Below are 20669 nucleotides of genomic sequence, written 5' to 3'. Positions count from 1 at the left end.
AAACTATAACCTTCACAAAATTTTTCCCTTCAAATTCTGTTACTTTTCCGCACAGATTTATAAAATAACATCCTAAATTTCTATTTACGTAGCCTCGGTTCCTCTTCCTACCCCATCTCACTTGCTGCTGCCCCCTCACACTAAAAGATTTTACGAGGTTACTCATGATGCCATTGTCATTAAATCCCATGTTACCCCTTCCCTTCTGGAACATTCTGTGCTTTAGACATCGCTGACTCATGATAATTTCTGGAAATACTCACTTCCCTTAGTGTTTGTGTAACTGCAGCTTCCCAGGTTTTCTCCTGCTTCGCTGGCCGTTTCCTCTGTTTTCTCATACTTGTTTTTCTCCTAGTTGTTCAGAATTCACCTTCTAGGATATTCCTTCCCAATCTTCACAGTCACCTCATAGCCACGATGAGGATTACATGAGTTAATATTTGTAAAAGCATTCAGGAGAGTACTTGCTTCACATCAAATACTATATATACTTGTTAAATAAATAGATCTCATTCACCCCACGAAACAATGATAGTTTATCTCCTGATTCTCAAGTTTTTGTCTCCAGCAGAGACCTCTATTCTGAGCCATATCTATATGTGGGGCTTTTTGTTTCATAGCTCCACTGGAAGTTTCACAAATCCTTCAAATTCAAACTACCTCACCTTGAATTAATCACCTTCCTAGGGCTATGTGCTTTTTTATTTTAGGCTCCCAAGTCAGTGTCAGGAACAATCAATTGACACCTTTGCTAAAGTCAGACCCTCACTGTAGGTGTCCTTGATGCCTCTCTCTTCCTCACTTGCCTTATCATTTTAATCATAAAAGTCTCTTCAATTTACTCTTGAATTTTCTCACAAATTAGACCACTATTTTCAATATTGCATTACAAATCATAGATAATTCTTATCCCCAAACTTCTGGCTTTCCGATATTCCAGAATATACTTCAAATTGCTCCGTGAAAACTTTCAAGTATAGATGTTAGGGAAACTTTTTACTTTTATGTCTTAGAGTTTTTGAGTGTGTGCGATAAGTATTTGTGATGTTGTGATATGAAATATGGAGAAGATATATGAAAATGTGTCTGAATATTTTTACATAATATGTTGCTTGTGGTCACTTGTGCTTCAGAATCTGAAGCATCTTGAATGATCTGTCATTACTTAATCCTATCTCTTAAGCTGACTTTTTAATTAAAGGTTTGTATTATTTTCTTTTTTTTCTTTCTTTTTTTTTTTTTTTTTTTTTTTTTTTGAGATGGAGTCTCACTCTGTCACCCAGGCTGGAGTGCAGTGACACAATCTCAGCTCACTGCAACCTCCACCTCCTGGAATCAAGTTTCTCTCCTGCCTCAACCTCCCAAGTAGCTGGGACTACAGGAGCATATCACCACACCAGGCTAGTTTTTGTATTTTTAGTAGAGATGGGGTTTCACCGCATTGACCAGCCTGGTCTCAAACTGCTAACCTCAAGTGATCCGCCCACTTCGGGCTCCCAAAGTGTTGGGATTACAAGCGTGAGCCACCCCACCTGGCCGGTTTATTATTTTGTTTTAAGAAAATTTATTACATAAAAGAAGTCATCTCTTTATTTGACTTACATCTGTAAAATTTCTCACAGATTTTGCTCATTCTTTGTCCCAATTTATCAAGCTTTCTTTCCAAGTTTTCAGAAGTTTTTGATATTTCACTTTACCAAGGATCTACCTTCAAAATACTATTTCCTTCCAGTTCACAGCTGTCATATTATTAACAGCATTAATCCCCCTATACTGAATATGCAGTGGGGCTTCTTTGATTTTCATCATACTATGATATGATTTATTAACACACTGTTTTTTCCATCTTATTTTGCAATTTTTTGCAGTGAGGTAAGGATCTTACTCTTTCTGTTTAGTATGAAGCTCAAAGAGTTAAGGGTTATAAATGAGGATGATGTGGCCGGGCACGGTGGCTCACGCCTGTTATCCTAGTACTTTGGGAGGCCGAGGCAGGCGGATTGCCTGAGCTCAGGAGTTTGAGACCAGCCTGGGCAATATGGTGAAACCCCGTCTCTACTAAAATACAACAACAACAACAACAACAAAAAATTAGCCAGGCGTGGTGGTAGATGCCTGTAGTCCCAGCTACTCGGGAGGCTGAGGCAGGAGAATTACTTGAACCCGGGAGGTGGAAGTTGCAGTGAGCCAAGATCGAACCAGTGCCCTCCAGCCTGGTGAAAGAGCGAGGCTCCGTCTCAAAAAAAAAAAAAAAGACGACATAATGGGTGGTGGTTGTGATGTTAAAGATATCAGGAATTCTCTCAACAAGCATGTTGAATGCAAAACATGTTTATTCAGTTTGAGGATAAACTAGACTCTGCTTTCCATTAACAATCTCTCCCATCCTCCACCATTTCTTTTTTTCTGTTGTGATTTGGAATAAAGCACATCTAGCCTTTTGAAAACAAATGGGCCATTTTTTTTCTAGCTTTCTATCTACTTTCATGAAACTTTATCAGAAGGCATTTTCTACTTCTGGAAAAAATCACAGATGTGGGAGTTTCCAATAGTGGATTAAATTTTGCTGAGGAAAATGCACTAAGGTTACACACTATCTGCTGTGTTATTTACACATTCTCTTCACTCATCATAAACACAAAGAGGCTTAATAACCTCATTTAACAAACGGAAAACTGAATCTTATAGATGGTTAGTGTGTTTTTCCACTAAGAAGTTAGTAATCAAACTTAGATCTTTTTTTATGCCTTTCCTATGTCCATTCTATCCATCTCACTTTTTTACACTACCTTGCCCTACATATAAAATAACATCAATATATTTATTTGCTCCTTCTCATTTTGTTTTAATTCTTATGTTATTTTGAAAGGAAAAAAAAGAGTCTACAAGGGCATACCTAGAACTTTATTATCACTGGTCCTTACTTTACATTCTCACACTCTGTAAAATATTTATTTAATGTACTCACGGACATTATACTGTCCAAGTAGCAATCACTTAATGTTTACTAAAATCCAAATGAACAACTGATAAAATTTGAAAGAACATACACATACACGCGCACACACACACACACACACTCCATTTAGGCAAAGGTACAAATAAACACTTTCATATACTCATAAGTGTATGTTGATATTATATCTCTGAATGACAATTTTTAATACATATTAATATTAGTAAAATGTTTAAATATTAGACCCAATAATTCTTCTCCTGTGAATTTACCTTCTCCTGTGAAATAAGTAACTTTCAAAGTTTTGAAACATTAAACCACAAAAACACTTTTGCATGAATACTTGTAATTGCAAAAATAGATATTGTCCAAAAATATGAGAATGGTAACATAAATTTTTAAATATCCCCCCAAAAATTATGCAGCCATTAAATGAGGTTATGCAAGTCAATTTGGAAAGTTATTAACTTTTTTTATTATACTTTAAGTTCTGAGGTACATGCGCAGAACGTGCAGGTTTGTCACATAGGTATACAAGTGCCATAATGGTTTGCTGCACCCATCAATCCATCATCTACATTAGGTATTTCTCCTAATGCTATCCCTCCCTTAGTCCCACAAACCCCCAACAGGCCAGGGTGTGTGATGTTCCCCTCCTTGTGTCCATGTGTTCTCATTGTTCAACTCCCACTTGTGAGAGAGAATATGTGGTGTTTGGTTTTCTGTTCCTGTGTTAGTTTGTTGAGAATGATGGTTTCCAGCTTCATCCATTTCCCTGCAAAGGACATGAACACATCCTTTTTTATGGCTGCAGAATATTCCATGGTTTTTATGTGCCATATTTTCTTTATCCAATCTATCATTGTCAGGCATTTGAGTTGGTTCCAAGTCTTTGCTATTGTGAATAGTGCTGCAATAAACATACTTGTGCATATGTCTTTATAGTAGAATGATTTATAATCCTTTGGGTATATACCCAGTAATGGGATTGCTGAGTCTAAAGGTATTTTTGGTTATAGATACTTGAGGAATCACCACACTGTCTGCCACAATGGTTGAACTAGTTTACAGTCCCACCAACAGTGCAAAAGCATTCCTATTACTCCACATCCTCTCCAGCATCTGTTGTTTCTTGACTTTTTAATGATTGCTGTTCTAATGGGTGTGAGATGGTATCTCATTGTGGATTTGATTTGCATTTCTCTAATGATCAGTGATGATGAGCTTCTCTTCATGTGTTTGTTGGTTGCATAAATGTCTTCTTTTGAGAAGTGTTTGTTCATATCTTTCATCCACTTTCTGATGGGGTTGTTTTTTTTTTTCTTGTAAATTTGTTTAAGTTCTTTGTAGATATTAGCGCTTTGTCAGATGGATAGATTGCAAAACTTTTCTCCCATTCTGTAGGTTGCCTGTTCACTCTGATGATAGTTTCTTTTGCTGTGCAGAAGCTCTTTGGTTTAATTAGATCTCATTTGTCAATTTTGGCTTTTGTTGCCATTGCTTTTGGTGCTTTAGTGATGAAGTCTTCGGCCATGCGTATGTCCTGAATGGTATTGCCTAGGTTTTCTTCTAGGGTTTTATGTTTTTAGGACTTACATTTAATTTAATGCATCTTGAGTTAATTTTTATATAAGGTATAAGGAAGAGGTCCAGTTTCTGTTTTCTGCATATGGCTAGCCAGTTTTCCCAGCACCATTTATTAAATAGGGAATCCTTTCCCCATTGCTGGCTTTTGTCAGGTGTGTCAAACATAAGATGGATGTATATGTGTGGCGTTATCTCTGAGGCCTCTGTTGTGTTCCATTGGTCTTTATATCTCCTTTGGTACCAGTACCATGCTGTTTTGGTTACTGTAGCCTTGTAGTATAGTTAGAAGTCAGGTAGCGTGATGCCTCCAGCTTTGTTCTTTTTGCTTAGGATTGTCTTGGCTATATGGGCTGTTTTTTGGCTCCATATGAAATTTAAAGTAGTTTGATTTTTCTAATTCTGTGAAGAAAGTAAATGGTAGCTTGATGGGAATAGCATTGAATCTATAAATTACTTTGGGCAGTGTGACCATTTTCATGATATTGATTCTTCCTATCCACGAGCATGAAATGATTTTCCATTTGTTTGTGTCCTCTCTTTTTTCCTTGAGCAGTGGTTTGTAGATCTCTTTGAAGAGGTCCTTCACATCCCTTGTGAGTTGTATTCCTAGATATTTTATTCTCTTTGTAGCAACTGTGAATGGGAGTTCACTCATGATTTGGCTATTTGTCTGTTATTGGTGTATAAGAATGCTTGTGACTTTTTCACGTTGATTTTGTATCCTGAGACTTTGCTGAAGTTGCTTTTCAGCTGAAGTAGATTTTGGGGTGAGACAATGGTGTTTTCTAAATATACAATCATGTCATCTGCAAACAGAGAAAATTTGACTTCCTGTCTCCCTATTCGAATACACTTTATTTCTTTCACTTGCCTGATTGTGCTGGCCAGAACTTCCAACACTATGTTGAATAGGAGTGGTGAGAGAGCATCCTTGTCTTGTGCCAGTTTTCAAAGAGAATGTGTCTAGGTTTTGCCCATTCAGTATGTTATTGGCTGTGGTTTTGTCATAAATATCTCTTATTATTTTGAGATACACTCCATCAATACCAAGTTTATTGAGAGTATTTAGCATAAAGCCATGTTGAATTTTATTGAAGGTCTTTTCTGCATCTTTTGAGATAATCATGCAGTTTTTGTCATTGGTTCTGTTTATGTGATGGATTAAGTTTATTGATTTGTGTGTGTTGAACCAGCCTTGCATCCCAGGGCTGAAACCGACTTGATCGTGGGGGATAAGCTTTTTGATGTGCTGCTAGATTCTGTTTGCCAGTATTTTATTGAGGATTTTTGCATCAGTGTCCATCAGGGATATTGGCCTGAATTTTTCTTTTTGTGTGTGTATTTCTGCCAGGTTTTGGTATCAGGATGATGCTGGCCTCATAAAATGAGTTAAGGAGGAGTCCCTCTTTTTCTATTGTTTGGGATAGTTTCAGAAGGAATAGTACCAGCTACTCTTTGTACCTCTGGAGAACTCGGCTATGAATTTCTTTGGTCCTGGGCTTTTTATGGTTGGTACTATACTGCCTCAACTTCAGAACTTGTTATTGGTCTATTCAGGCATTCATCTTCTTCCTGGTTTAGGCTTGGGAGGTTGTACGTGTCCAGGAATTTATTCATTTCTTCTAGATTTTCTAGTTGATTTACATATTTACATAGAGATTTTTATAGTATTCTCTGATGGTAGTTTGTATTTCTGTGGGATCAGTCGTGATATCCCCTTTATCATTTTGTATTGTGTCTATATTGATTCTTCTCCCTTTTCTTCTTCGTTAGTCTGGCTAGCGGTCTATCTACTTTGTTAATCTTTTCAAAAAACCAGCTCCTGGATTCAGTGATTTTTTTGAAGAGATTTTCCTGTCGCTGTCTTCTTCATTTCTGCTCTGATCTTAGTTATTTCTTGTCTTCTGCTAGCTTTTGAATTTGTTTGCTCTGGATTCTCTAGTTCTTTTAATTGTGATGTTTGGTTGTCGACTTTAGATCATTCCCACTTTCTCGTATGGGCATACAGTGCTATAAATTTCCCTCTAAATACTGCGTTAGCTGTGTCCCAGAAATTTTGGTATGTTGTGTCTTTGTTCTTATTGGTTTCAAATAACTTATTTATTTCTGTCTTAATTTTGTTATTTACTCAGTAGTCCTTCAGGAGCTGGTTGGTCAGTTTCCATATAGTTGTATGGTTTTGAGTGAGTTTCCTAATTCTGAGTTCTAATTTGATTGCACTATGGTCTGAGAGACTATTATGATTTCCATTCTTTTGCATTTGCTGAGGAGTGTTTTACTTCCAATTATGTGGTGAATTTTAGAGTAAGTGTGATGTGGTGCTGAGAAGAATGTGTATTCTGTTGATTTGGGGTTGAGAGTTCTGTAGATGTCTATTAGGTCTGTTTGTTGCAGAGCTGAGTTCAGGTACTGGATATCCTTGTTAACCTTCTGTCTCATTGATCTATCTAATATTGACAGTGGGGTGTTAAAGTCTCCCACTATTATTGTGTGGGAGTCTAAATTTCTTTGTTGGTCTCTAAGAACTTGCTTTATGAATCTGGGTGCTCCTGTATCAGGTGCATATATATTTAGGATAGTTTAGCTCTTCTTGTTGCCTTGATCCCTTTACCATTATGTAATGCCTATCTTTGGCTCTTTTGGTCTTTGTTGGTATAAAGTCTGTTTTATCAGAGACTAGCATTGCAACCCCTGATTTTTTTTTTTTTTTTTTGCTTTCCATTTGCTTGGTCAATATTCCTCTTTCCCTTTATTTTCAGCCAATGTGTGTTTTTGCACATGACATGGGTCTCCTGAATACAGCACACCAGTGGGTTTTGACTCTTTATCCAATTTGCCGGTCTGTGTCTTTTAACTGGGGTATTTAACCTACTTACATTTACAGTTAAAATTGCCATGTGTGAATTTGATCCTGTCATTATGATGTTAGCTGGTTATTTTGCCTATTAATTGATGCAGTCTCTTCATAGTGTCAATGGTCTTTACAATTTGGTATGTTTTTGCAGTGGCGGGTACTGGTTGTTTCTTTCCATATTTAATGCCTCTTTCAGGAGCTCTTGTAAGGCAGGCCTGGTGGTGACAAAATCTCTCAGCATTTGCTTGTCTGTAAAATATTTTATTTATCCTTCACTTAAGAAGCTTAGTTTTGCTTGATCTGAAATTCTGGCTTGAAAATTCTTTTCTTTAAGAATGTGGAATATTGGCCCCCACTCTCTTCTGGCTTGTAGGGTTTCTGCAGAGAGATCCACTCTTAATCTGATGGGCTTCCCTTTATGGGAAACCCAACCTTTCTCTCTGGATGCTCTTAACATTTTTTCCTTCATTTCAACCTCGTTGCATCTGATGATTATGTGTCTTTGGCTTGCTCTTCTAGAAGAGTATCTTTGTGGTGTTCTCTGTATTTCCTGAATTTGAATGTTGGCCTGTCTTGCTAGGTTGGGGAAGTTCTCCTGGATAAGATCCTGAAGAGTGGTTTCCAACTTCTTTCCATTCTCCCAGTCACTTTCAGGTACACCAATCAAATGTGGGTTTGGTCTTTTCATATAGTCTCATATTTCTTGGAGTCTTTGTTCATTCCTTTTAGTTCTTTTTTCTCTAATCTTGTCTTCAAGCTTTATTTACTTAAGTTGACTTTCAATCTCTGATATCCTTTCTTCTGCTCAATACTTTCACCTATGATACTTTTGTAGGCTTCACAAAGTTCTCATGCTGTGTTTTTCAGCTCCAAGGGGTCATTTATGTTCTTCTCTAAACTTGTTATTCTAGTTAGCAATTTCTGTAACTTTTTTTTAAGGTTCTTAGCTCCCTTGCATTGGGTTAGAACATGCTCCCTTAGTTTGGAGGAGTTTGTTACTACCCACCTTCTGAAGCCTACTACTGTCAATTCATCAAACTCATTCTTCATCCAATTTTGTTCCCTTGCTGGCAAGGAGTTGTGATACTTTGGAGGAGAAGAGGTGTTATGGTTTTTGGAATTTCCAGCCTTTTTGCACTGATTTTTCCTCATCTTTGTGGATTTATGTACTTTTGGTCTTTGATGTTGGTGACCTTCATATGGGGTTTCTGGGGTTTCTGTGTGGATGTCCTGTTTGTTGATGTTCATGCTATTCCTTTCTGTTAGTTTTCCTTTTTACAGTCAGGGCCCTCTGCTGCAGGTCTGCTGGAGTTTGCTTGCCGTCCACTCCAGACCCTGTTTTCCAGGGTATCACCAGTGGAGGTTGTAGAACAGCTAAGATTGCTGCCTGTTCCTTCGTCTGGAAGCTTCATCCCAGAGGGGCACCCACCATATGCCAGCTGGAGCTTTCCTGTATGAGGTGTCTGTTGACCTTTGCTGGGAGGTGTCTCCCAGTCAGGAGGCACAGGCGTCAGGGACCCACTTGAAGAGGCAGTCTGTCCCTTAGCAGAGCTTGAACACTGTACTGGGAGATCTTCTGCTCTCTCCCCAGCCAGCAGGCATGAATGTTTAAGTCTGCTGAAGCTGCGCCCACATCCACCTCTTCCCCAGGTGCTCTGTCCCAGGGAAATGGAATTTTGATCTATAAGCCCCTGACTGGGGCTGCTGTTTTTCTTTCAGAGATGCCCTGCCCAGAGAGGAAGAATCGAGAGATGCAGTCTGGCTACAGTGGGTTTGCGGAGCTGTGGGGCTCCACCCTGTTAGAACTTCCCTGAGGCTTTGTTTACACTGTAAAGGGAAAACCAGCTACTCAAGCCTGTAATGGTGGAAGCCCCTCCCCCGACCAAGCTGGAGAATCCCAGGTGGACTTCAGGCTGCTGTGCTGGCAGCAAGAATTTCAAGTCAGTGGATCTTAGTTTACTGGGCTCCATGGGGCTGCTATCCACTCAGCTAGACCACTTGGCTCCCTGGCTTAAGCCCCCTTTCCAGGGGATGAGGGTTGTGTCTCACTGACATTCCAGAGTCCCACAGCAGAAAAGAAAACTCCTGCAGCTAGCTAGGTGACTGCCCAAATGGCTGCCCAGTTTTGTTCTTGAAACCCAGGGCCCCAGTGGCATAGGCACGCGACAGAATCTCCTGATCTGCTGGTTGCAAAGACCGTGGAGAAAGTGTTGTATCTGGGCCAGAATGCACTGTTCTTCATGGCATAGTCCCTCATGGCTTCCCTTGGCTAGGGGAGGGAGTTCCCTGACCCCTCGTGATTCCCAGGTGAGGCAGCACCCCACCCTGCTTCAGCTCACCCTCTGTGGGTTACACCCACTGTCTAACCAGTCCCAGTGAGGTGAGCTGGGTACCTCAGTTGGAAATGCAGAAATCACCTGCCTTCTGCATTGATCTCACTGGAAGCTGCAGACCAGAGCTGTTTCTATTCAGCCATCTTGCCTACAACTCAAAAGTTATCAATATTATCTCATTCAATGACAAAGGAGGTTACCAAACAATATATGTGCAATGATCATTCACATATGTTCATATAAATATGATCACATGTATACACACACTTATACATATTAACATGCATAAGAAATCATATACAACCAAAGGTTGTTTCTGAATAGGTAGATTGATATTTATTCTGCATTTTCTTTATTCTGCTTTGTTTTATGATTTGGAAAAATACACATGTATTACTCTTCCAATTTAAAAAGATAGTTTTAATATTTTAAATACTAAAAGAATAGAACAGTTAGAAATGTAGCTAAAAATAAATAGAATACTCCAATTTTGAAAAACATAAAAGCAATTGGTAAGAAATCTTCATTCTCTCAATCCTTTCTACCTTTGGAAGAAAGTATTTAAGTGTATTATAAATGGTCATAGCAAAATTTTATTTGACTATAATGAACACAATTTTAATAATATCAAGTAGAATGTTGTCTTAGACATGTCAATGTGTCACTTAGATGAAAAATAAACTATTTTTGTAAATGGCATCAAACATAAAATACTCAATTTCTAGGTGATTTCATTGGTAAACCTTTTTAAATTTTTCCCATTGCGGAGACGAGGAAAAATAAAATTTGTGGTTGACATAGAACTTGTAAGCTTATCATGGTCATATAAATCATATCAAAAGAGGAATATGCTATAGATATTTTTAAATAGAAAAATTGATACTATGAAAATTTATTTACAGTGAAATGGTTGCAAAATACACAGAAAAATTTCTGTGAATATTTTTGATATTGACACTTTTGTAATAACTGTAAAAAGAAACTATTACATCAATAAGGTGCTGATAAAATACATCACATTTTAATGATTCATTGTGAGACTGAGTTCATTCAGACACAATAAACATCTTATGTAATAAGACCTTGAAAGCATAATTTGGAATTCTTTGGTAGAATATAGAGTATTTTAGAGACTCTACAGTCATGAGCTAAGCCAGAAACTAAAATATAAACAGCTAAGTTTACTGTAGCAGCCTCTCTAGTATTGGCCCTCTGTAGAACTCTATACCACACACCTTTCTACAGATAGCAGTTAGCCCAAATCTGTAAAAGTATTGACTCCTTGGCAAGTCAGTTGTGGCTGGATGCTGCTGTGACTCCATTACTGTCCATTTATTAGGAGTTTTAAGAATACATTTTTTGAGTACAGAATACGGACAGGTTTTGTGAGAAACAAAGGTGGAAGAAAGGAAAAAATGATTAGCTAAGTACTATTGTCTTCTCTAATGAAGGATTAGTTTATACTTGAGGCCCACTACCCATTATATTCACTTTTATTCGTACCATTTAAAATAATTTTAGCTTATGTATTTGTTTTAAATTTCTCCAGTGACCTTTTATTTTCTGTAAAAAAAAAAAAAACAAAATAAAACAATTTTTACTGAATTTTTAATTCATAAAAGATTTATTCCACAAATATCCACTGAGTTCCAGCAGGTACCAGAAAGAACAAACATGATTCCCATATTTAAAGGGCTTACATTTGAGAGAAAAGACAGAGTAAGCAAATAAATATATAATGTGTAACACAGGAAGAGGTACAGTGGTTTAAAAAGCATAGGAAGGAAGGGAACATAACCGTCAACCTATTTTATGCTCTGAAAGACACGATTTGAGTAGAGATTTTGTAGAGAAGAAATATTTCCATTCCATTCATGTGATTAAGTCAGGGGACGATGCCAAAAGTGAAGAGATAATGTTGACAATATGGGTAAGATTTATCAGGTTTTCTCTCTGCTGCCATTGGGTATGTCTTTCCACCTTTTTTCATATTCGTAATAATAACTGATTATTTTCCTAAAATCTTGTGGTAAATATTACATATTTAGATTGGGGCCCTTCGAATGTTTAGTATATGAATTTTATTATGCACAATTCTGAAAAAGATCTCCGATTTCAAAATAAGCCTTCTGGGTACTTTCATAGTTAGTCTGCACAACTAACTGAATCAGAAAACAAATATATTACTCAATTTCAGGTTACAGGAATTGACCCCCAGGGCAGTGCCTTCGCTCTCTTACATGTGATTTGCAATTACAGTTGAGAAATAAGGGTAGAGAAGGAATTCAACGGTGAGAATCTGATTTCTCTGCCAAGTCTTTCCTTCTTATTGTGAGCAAAAAATATACTTTCTCACTGGAGAATACTTCTAGGAAACAGTCACTTTCCCAGACCAGTTCTTTGCTCTTAAGAAACAACCATAAAAGAATACACAAACACCATAATTTGGGCAAATTATCATAAAATGTACAACATAAGAAGTTGGCGATTGCTATATTTTCAATAGAAATGTGATTGGTATGACCAGTGCTGCCTAAAGGTTAATAATGCCACAAGAAACAGAGAATGAAAGTCTGTAGCTATACGGAAAGGAAAGAATTGAATTGCACATTAGAAAGTACACTCTAGGGCTGATGTATCTTCAGCTCCAGCCTACTGATAGAAAGGCAGTGAACCCCGCTTCGGAGACAAATTTGCAACCAAGTTAGAGACACTTCCTTGAAACACTAAGAATGTTCCTGCTCTGAATTGTGTTTCCCCAAAATGTTGGAGACCTAACCCCCAATGTGACTTTATTTGAAGGTAAGGCTTTAGGGGGTAATTAGCATAAATGAGACAGTAAGTGTTCAATCCTAATCCAATAGGATTGATGGCCTTAAAGAAGGCCTTAGAGAAGAGATATCTCTTTCTTTCTCTCCTGTGCACACAGGACAGGAAAGGCCATGTGAGGACATAGTGAGAAAGCAGCCACCATTGGCAAGCCACGAGAGAGCCCTCACCAGGAACCGTTGGGCCAGCACCTTGATCTTGGATTTCCTAGCCTTCAGAACTGTGAGATACAAATTTCTGTTGTTTAAGCCACACAGTCTGTAATATTTTGTTATAGCAGCCCTAATAGACTAAGATAGCTCCTGAGAGCCTCACTTACCTGGTGAAATCCATTCTAAGACTTGTTGGCTGTTTGGAAGTGATAGCAAATAAAAGCCACATTGAACTGGGTCTAATGCAGCATTCTTGCTAAACTTCAAATCTGGACTAGTTCATCCTTATGCATTGAAGCTTTTTTTATTCATGTTTGTTTTTACCAGTTAACTATCAACATAAACTTCATTTATGATATTGTATGTTCAGAGTTCCAAAACACTGGTCCTACCAACATAGTTTGGAATATGACTCCATTATAAAATGGTGACTGCCTGTATCAAATCTTTACTGCCTTTTTCAAATTCTTACCATTTTTATTAAAATAAGCCACACTACTCAATCGATACATCAGTGTCTAAATATGATTTTTACTATTTTTTTTGTTTTTTACCAACACTATCTTAAAATATCTGATAGCATAGAGCAGTGATTAAAGGCATTTGCTTCAGGGTCAGATATACTTACACTGCCACTTCCAAGCTGTTTTTTGTACAATTTATTTTGTTATTTTGAACCATTGTTTCTTACCTTTATAAAATGAGCATAAGATAACATTCTCGTAAGGTGAGTATGAGTTACAAATGAGAAAAGCAAAATAATAATAAAGATTCGACAGTAGAAACTTCTATTTGCATTATGATTGCTATAATTAGAAGGACAAACTGTAATTTAACCTCCCTATAGTAATAAAATGGCATCTACAGAGCAAATCTAAACAGACTTAATCTACATATAACAATTAATCCCAGATAATTGAACTGACTATAATGACATGTTTGAAAGGAGGCTGAAATAAAACAGGGTTTGCTCTTTTCAACCCTTTAGCCAGGATTTTTTTAAAAAACTGGTATTAAATGCTTTGTATTTCCTTTCAAATTTGAAGGGAAAGTAAATATAATACTTAAACTTCAAGTATCTCTTTAGACATTCCCTTGTTTAGGCTTGTACTAATCCATTCATTCAGGGTTTGACTGTTGGGTGAACTTCTGTGCCCTGTTCCCAGCTGTGAGGGGCAATTCTCCAGGTTTCTAAGCTTTGTGACCTATGCCCTTCTCTAATGAGGTTAATCAGGGTTTGGGCTGAAACCCAGATTCCTACATATATGTGGATAGAATGATGTAGAAGTATTTTATGATAATAAATATAAATGAAATTTAGAATTTAATTTAGAAATAGAAAACATTTAGGCAACTCACTGAATCAAAAATTGTAATAATGATCAAGGTAAAAATATATATTGGTTAATGAGTTCTATTTGTAGAATTAACAAATCAGAGAAACCAGTTTTTATCCTGTAGTTTGCTTTGTGATAGTTCCAAACATCTTCTTCAAGTTGAATTAAGATAATATTTTAAAAAATAAATATAGACAAATGTAAGTGATTAATATATTTATTTATTATATTTTTCTGGGTTGGGGTTTGGCCTCCATTTCATATATTTTGTTTATTTTCAGGATGCTCTGGGATAACGTAGCCCAGGTTCTAGTTCTGCCTTTGTCACTTACTAGCCATGTAGTCATATCATGCTGAAAAATATATTATATAGCTCTAAGATAAATTCAATGTACCTGCACAGCACTATTCAACATACTTACACAGTATTACTGTCAATATGTAGTCTAACAGATAAGAAACCACTGTGAAAATAGTAAATCTTTATAAAAAATGATGTTTTATGATGATACATCTTTGCACTTCTAATATTATTGCTTTAAATAAATGTGGTATATATTCACCATGTAGCCAAATTTACAAAATTTTATCTTTTTAATTTTATGTCATATATAAAGAAATTTAATGCCAAAATAATCTTTACAGTGATGACTCGACATCCCAAAAATGTGGGACCCAGCAGGGACGTTAATAAAGAGATAAAGCAGGCTCCGTGCCGAATTGTTAGAATTTGGTATGTGACAAATGTACAGTTACACAGCCTTAGACCTCCCCTGGGAAATTGCCCAAATATTTGCATTCCCACAACGTATTTATTCAGGAAATACTGTTCTCCTGAGAAAAATCTGGCTCTCAAACCTCTCCCTGAGATTATGCAAGTTCTCCATTGGGGAAATACAGTTGGAAATCTAGTAATGTTTAGTAACAAAAATCCATTTGCAGATCCTAGTTATTGTCAATATTTTGTTGATTTACAATTGAGAATACTACTAACAAAAAGTAAACTTCAAGAAAAGGAACTAGAAAACTATCAGAATTCCTGTAGAGTTTGTTGTCCCCCTTCTCCTCCACCATAGTTTTATTCTAATGTTTTCTTTCTTTATTCATTTTCTTCAGTATCAGTGTGCTGTAAACTCACCCAAAATGAAAAACAACCAAAATAAAATAAAACAAAATGAAAGCACATCAGTTAAAGATAAAAAAAAAAAAACAACGACAAAAAAACAGACTGCCAAGTTTTAGTGGACAGAAGGGTAGGCCCCCTGGAGATCAGCCAAATTGAGTGGATGGAAGTAATCAACAACAAGAGGGCAACAACATTAGCCACTGCTGAGCAGAAAATTAGAAAGATTCTTCAATTTATTTTTTTTCTTTTCTGGTTGTCAGCCTTTGTCTCTCCTGTCTTCCACTGGTACACCATAAATCAGCAGTCAAAATGAAATTTCCTCCTTTTAGACATGGCAAAGTACTCATTGAACTTAGAGATTAACAGTAAAACTTTAAAAAAGAAAAAAATTCAACAATATGTAATAGAGGAAAATCTGAACTAGAAACTTTAGATAAGTACCATACTTTCAGTATACATGTTAGCACCATAATTTTTTTTCTAGATTCACTTAAAGATGATAAAATAATGTGTATACCCCCAAACTGATGATAAAATAGATCGATAACTGCCTACCAGTTGTATCATGCCTTTCCCAAGATGATGAACTGGAAATTTAATGTTATGATATAATGCTATTACTCTCTTTAATTCTATGTGAGTTTCTTGCTCTTTTTTTTTATCCCATAAATTTCATTTTTGTCAATATCTGTTGCTATTCCTTTTGAGGCTTTTTCTTCTGGTCACCAAAGCCAAATTGCCAAAATATTTTAGCTCCAATGGATCTGAATCTTTAGAACATGACTTTTACATTGAGACCTGTAACGTTTCACCTTACCACTTGGAGTCTTGCGATTCTTAGCTCCCATGCTTAACCAAATTCAAACAAAAATGTCTCTCGGTTTGCCCCTAAACTCTTTCCAAATCAGTGCTATTTTTCAATTATATTTTTAGACTTTCAAAATGTCTGACATAACATTCTCAATGCAGAATAAGCTCTATAAATACTGTGCTTCTGTGTCTACCGTGTACCCAAGAGGCTTTCAAGGATTACTTATAAAAATTATAACAGCTAACATTATCAAGTTAGTCACCATTCTAATTCTTTTATATTTAATCCTCATAATACTATGTGGTAGGTTCTAGTAAAATACCCATTTTATAGATAAGTAAATAGAACAAATAGGAAGTAAATATGTCAAATTCATATAATTAGTAAGTTACAGAACTGGTATTTGAAGCTTTATAGTCTGTTTTAGTTGGCTAGGGCTGCCATAACAAAGGCTAAAGATGAATAGTTTGTTATTTCCTCATGGTCCTGGAGGCTATAAGTTTGAGACCAAGGTGATCAGTAAGATTGGTGTCTTCTGAGCCTTCTATCCTTGATTTATAGATGTTCAGTCTTTCCTCTATGTGTTCTAATCTCCTGTTTTTATAAGGATACCAGTCATATTGGATTAGGACCCAACACCAGTGACATCATTTATTCTTAGTAACCTCTTTAAAGGCCTTGTTTTCAAATACAGTTGCATTCTGAGGTACTGAGAGTTAAAACTTTCACATATATATTTGAAAGGGGACACAATTCAGCCCCTAAAACAGTCATACTACAAACCCCCTCTTCTTAACCACTGAAACGAACTTAAAAAAGAAAGGAAGAGCTAGAGAAAGAGAGAGGGAAAGAGGGAGGAAGGACAAAAAGGAGGAAGGCCGGAAGGGAGAAAGAAAGGAGCTGCTTGCCAAGCAAACCAGAATAATTATGAAGACAACTGGAGGCAGAATGCTTTCCAGATGATGCTGGAGACAAAGTAATTCTTGGGAAGGCAGCTTTGTATGGTGAAGTGTCCATGAATTCTGGAGTCACAGAGTTATGAGTGCAAATATTACTCTGTTTTATTCTATTTGGAAAGGTTATATTCCCTTTATGAATCTCAGTTTTCTTAAGATGCACATCATACTTCTTATAGTTTAGGACTATTGGGGGATTATAGTTCATATGAAGTTCATAGAAGAGTTCATAAAAAGTGAAAGTCTCAAAAGTCTTCCTTTTTTCTTTCTTTTCCTTTCTTGGGTCCTCTCTTAGTAGATTCAATACAGAACACTTACCTCTCTTTCACATATTCTCTCATAAATATTAATATTAATATTACAAAGAAAGAGTAAAATAGCAAATTATGCATTTCTTCTACCTAATTACCTCTTTTCTAAGTCCACCTTTCTTTAGTCACCTTCCCACAGACTCACATTTCCCTTTTGCTTGGATTTCAGCAATCATTCTTATCTGTCTTCTTTGACTTGAAAAATACCTATCATTTCAGTAAAATTTTAAAAATGTTAAATCTGTGTCATTTGTGTTCCATTTTCATTACAAATTCCTTTAAACAATTTTAATTGAAGTATTTCTTACCTTTAAAAAATGAAAGAAGCAATACAAGACACAATTTTAAAAATATTTATGGCGTCATTTCACAATACTTGTTTCTGATCTCTTTATTTTTTGGTGGAATTGGTAGAAATAAAACACCATGCATATATTCAAAGATCTATACTGCAGCCTAATTTTAACTTACAGAGTTTATTCTAATTTATTAATTATTCATCAAGTGTTACTTGTATCAGTCATTTTTAGGGTAATAAACATAGAGTTGTGAATTCTATGTAAAGTGCCTGTGCTAAGAATAGAAAACATTCTAGTGGTGGAGACAGCACACATAAATATATAAATGCACATAAATATATAAATGGTGATGAGTGTCATTCAAAAGAGAAAGGAAGACATTACTGTTATGAATGGAAAATGGTGCTGCTACTTTGGAAAGCAGTCTGGAAATTCCTCAAATGGTTAAACATAGAATTGCCATGTGATTCGAGAATTTTACCCCTAGTTATATACCCAAAAGAAATGCACACATATGTTCACACCAAAACTTGTATACAAATGTTCATAGCAGCATTATTTATAATAAGCAAAGAGTAGAAACAGCACAAATTTTCATTAACTTATGAATAAATAAATTTTGGTATATTTATACTATAACATATTTTCAGCAATAGAAAGAAAACAATCATATATGCTACAGCATGAATGGAGCCTGAAAACATTATGCTAAGTGAAAGAAGCCAGACATAGTAGGCCACATATTATATTATTCCATTTAACTAAAGCTTTCAGAATAGGCGATACATAGAGACAGAAGCTGAATAATTGTTTCCTACTGATTTAGAGATGGAGAACTTTAAGGGAAGAGGGTGAAGCATAAAGGGTGGAGAATTTCCTTATGGGGGAATGAAAATTTTCTAAAATTGACTGTAATAATATTTGTACAAAACTGTGAATGATTGAATTACTTAAAAAATCAAATTTATCAAAACCAAAAATTAGTGCTTATTAAAAGACACGTGTAAGAAAATAAACAGATAAGCCAAGAACTAAGAAAATATTTAAAATATATATGACAAAGAATTTATATTCACTATATATAAAGATTTCTTACAACTCAATAATGAAAAGATAAGTAATACTTTAAAAATTTTAAAGGACAAGTAATATTTTTAAAAGGCAGGTTATAGGGATACAGAGTGACAAAGAAACTGATGGTAGTTTCTTAAATATGGTACTTGATGAACATCCTTTGGAGGAGAGCATATCTGACCTGAATATCTGACCAGAGGTCCTGAATAAGAAGGAAGTTTGTCATTTCAATGTCTTGTAGGGGAGTGTTCCCAGCATAGGAAATAGCAGTTTAAAAATACTAAACCAAGAATGACTTTGGTTTATTCAAGAATCAGCAGTTTGAATGGAACCGAAGGATTGATAGGCAGTGGTAATGTAGCTGAGTGATTACTGGAAAGAATTATAGGAAATTAAGTTGAAGAAGTATTTTCAAATGACGTATTGAAAAACTTCCTTTTGGTGAAATGTTCCTGCCTCATAATGATGAGGATGATAATGATACAGTTAAACATTTCCCAGCTCCTGTTTCATGTCTCCAATTGCACTTATACAGGTTCACTTTAAAAAGTTATATCAGGTGCTATCAGTCTAGGACTGAATTTATCCATAATAGGCACACCAGTCAATACTTATTTTAATTTATCTGGTTGTGTGACTAGCACAACAACTCATTCAGGATATCCTTGAATCCTGTCTTTCACATCCTTTATCTACTCAATTACTCAATTTTACCAATACTTAAAACATCTCTCATATCTTTTTTTCTCTGTAGTTCCGCTGATAGCACCCGTTCTTAATTTTAATCTAATCTTCTTCAAAACTCTAGCTGTTAATTCTACTTATAATATTTTCTTCTCAATATCTTTCCATGTATTATTGATTTCAACAAAACAGCAAGCACATTATATATTATTATATTTTTATGGTCCAGAAAATTTACTGACTTTTTCTTATCTGTAGCATTATTTCTCAAGATGTATTGAGCATAAATTCCATAAGAGTTCCAGGCTTGCCTATATTTCCATATCTCCCTTAGTGTCTAATGTGTCATCATGCACAACTAATCACTAACACATTTACATAAAGTATCCTTGCTTTAACAACATTTGATAACAAATTAAAAATTAAGGGAGATTTGTCAAGGTATTCTGAAGCTAATATATCTAAAAGAGGAGCCCAATGTAAGAATCAGTATGCCTAACTACTTATAATGCTGCAAAAATCACACTTGATTTTTAAATATTATGAAAAAATATATTTTGATTTCCATTTTCAAATATACTAAGTCTACTTCCCTCTGTAAAGTTTTCATTGAAACAGAATGTTTTTCTATGCTTGATATATTTAAATAAATTCCCAAAGCATTATTGACTGAACTGTCACAATAAATCTTGATGAATCACACATAACAAATGATATCTGAAGAAAATTTTTTTAAAAACCAGGTGTAAGATTGCACCTGTGATAGGTTTAACTAATTCAGAAACCTGTTGTTATAAATGTAACCAGCCACTGACTCATCAAGAGTCTTGTTTATCTGTGAACTCAATTTAGCTGGCTTCCATACCAAGAACGTTTAAATAAATCATAAATAAGGAAATATTTAATAGATAGAAGAAAGAATAAACAATTTAAAAGATATTCCTTTAAAATGATGCTGCAGTTGTCTGGACAATGAAATATCCAAATAGAAAGAAAGTAAAATAGTAAAATTATTATGACTCTGTAGAAAAAAAGTAAATACTTTTTTTTAAACTTTATTATTTTTATTTTATCAATATGACAAATGCCACGCTCACCACAACTCAGAGGGTAGGATATATTGTCTTCCTTAGTCACATTCTCCTACACTTTACAATTCTCCCTCAGAACCTGCTTAAAATATATGGTGACTCTCAATTTTATAAAAGCCAAAACCAGCTTTTACAGATAGTCCTAGACTTTATACTGAAAAGCACTTGGATATGTTATACAAATTGAGTTTCATGTACAACTAGAAAGTGTTAAATATATGTGGATATCACCATTAATGAATTTCTAAATTTTTATTATTATTATTATA

General features: G+C 35.5%; 1 protein-coding gene across 4 annotated transcripts in view; it reads left to right on the top strand.

Annotated features, from left to right (window-relative positions):
• The window catches only part of TFPI (tissue factor pathway inhibitor), a 100719-nt gene that overhangs the window by 12298 nt on the left and 67752 nt on the right, over positions 1-20669 (top strand). Inside the window, exon 2 of one of the 4 annotated variants that reach the window (XM_073019865.1) lies at positions 12660-12781. The exons of the other annotated variants lie outside the window; for them this stretch is intronic. The gene's annotated coding sequence lies outside the window, so the exon portion shown is untranslated. The remainder of the gene's footprint in view (positions 1-12659; positions 12782-20669) is intronic. 4 annotated transcript variants of the gene reach the window in all.

The sequence above is a fragment of the Chlorocebus sabaeus genome, chromosome 10, assembly GCF_047675955.1.
Source record: "Chlorocebus sabaeus isolate Y175 chromosome 10, mChlSab1.0.hap1, whole genome shotgun sequence".
NCBI lineage: Eukaryota > Metazoa > Chordata > Mammalia > Primates > Cercopithecidae > Chlorocebus > Chlorocebus sabaeus.
This window is presented reverse-complemented; position numbering and strand designations above follow the sequence as displayed.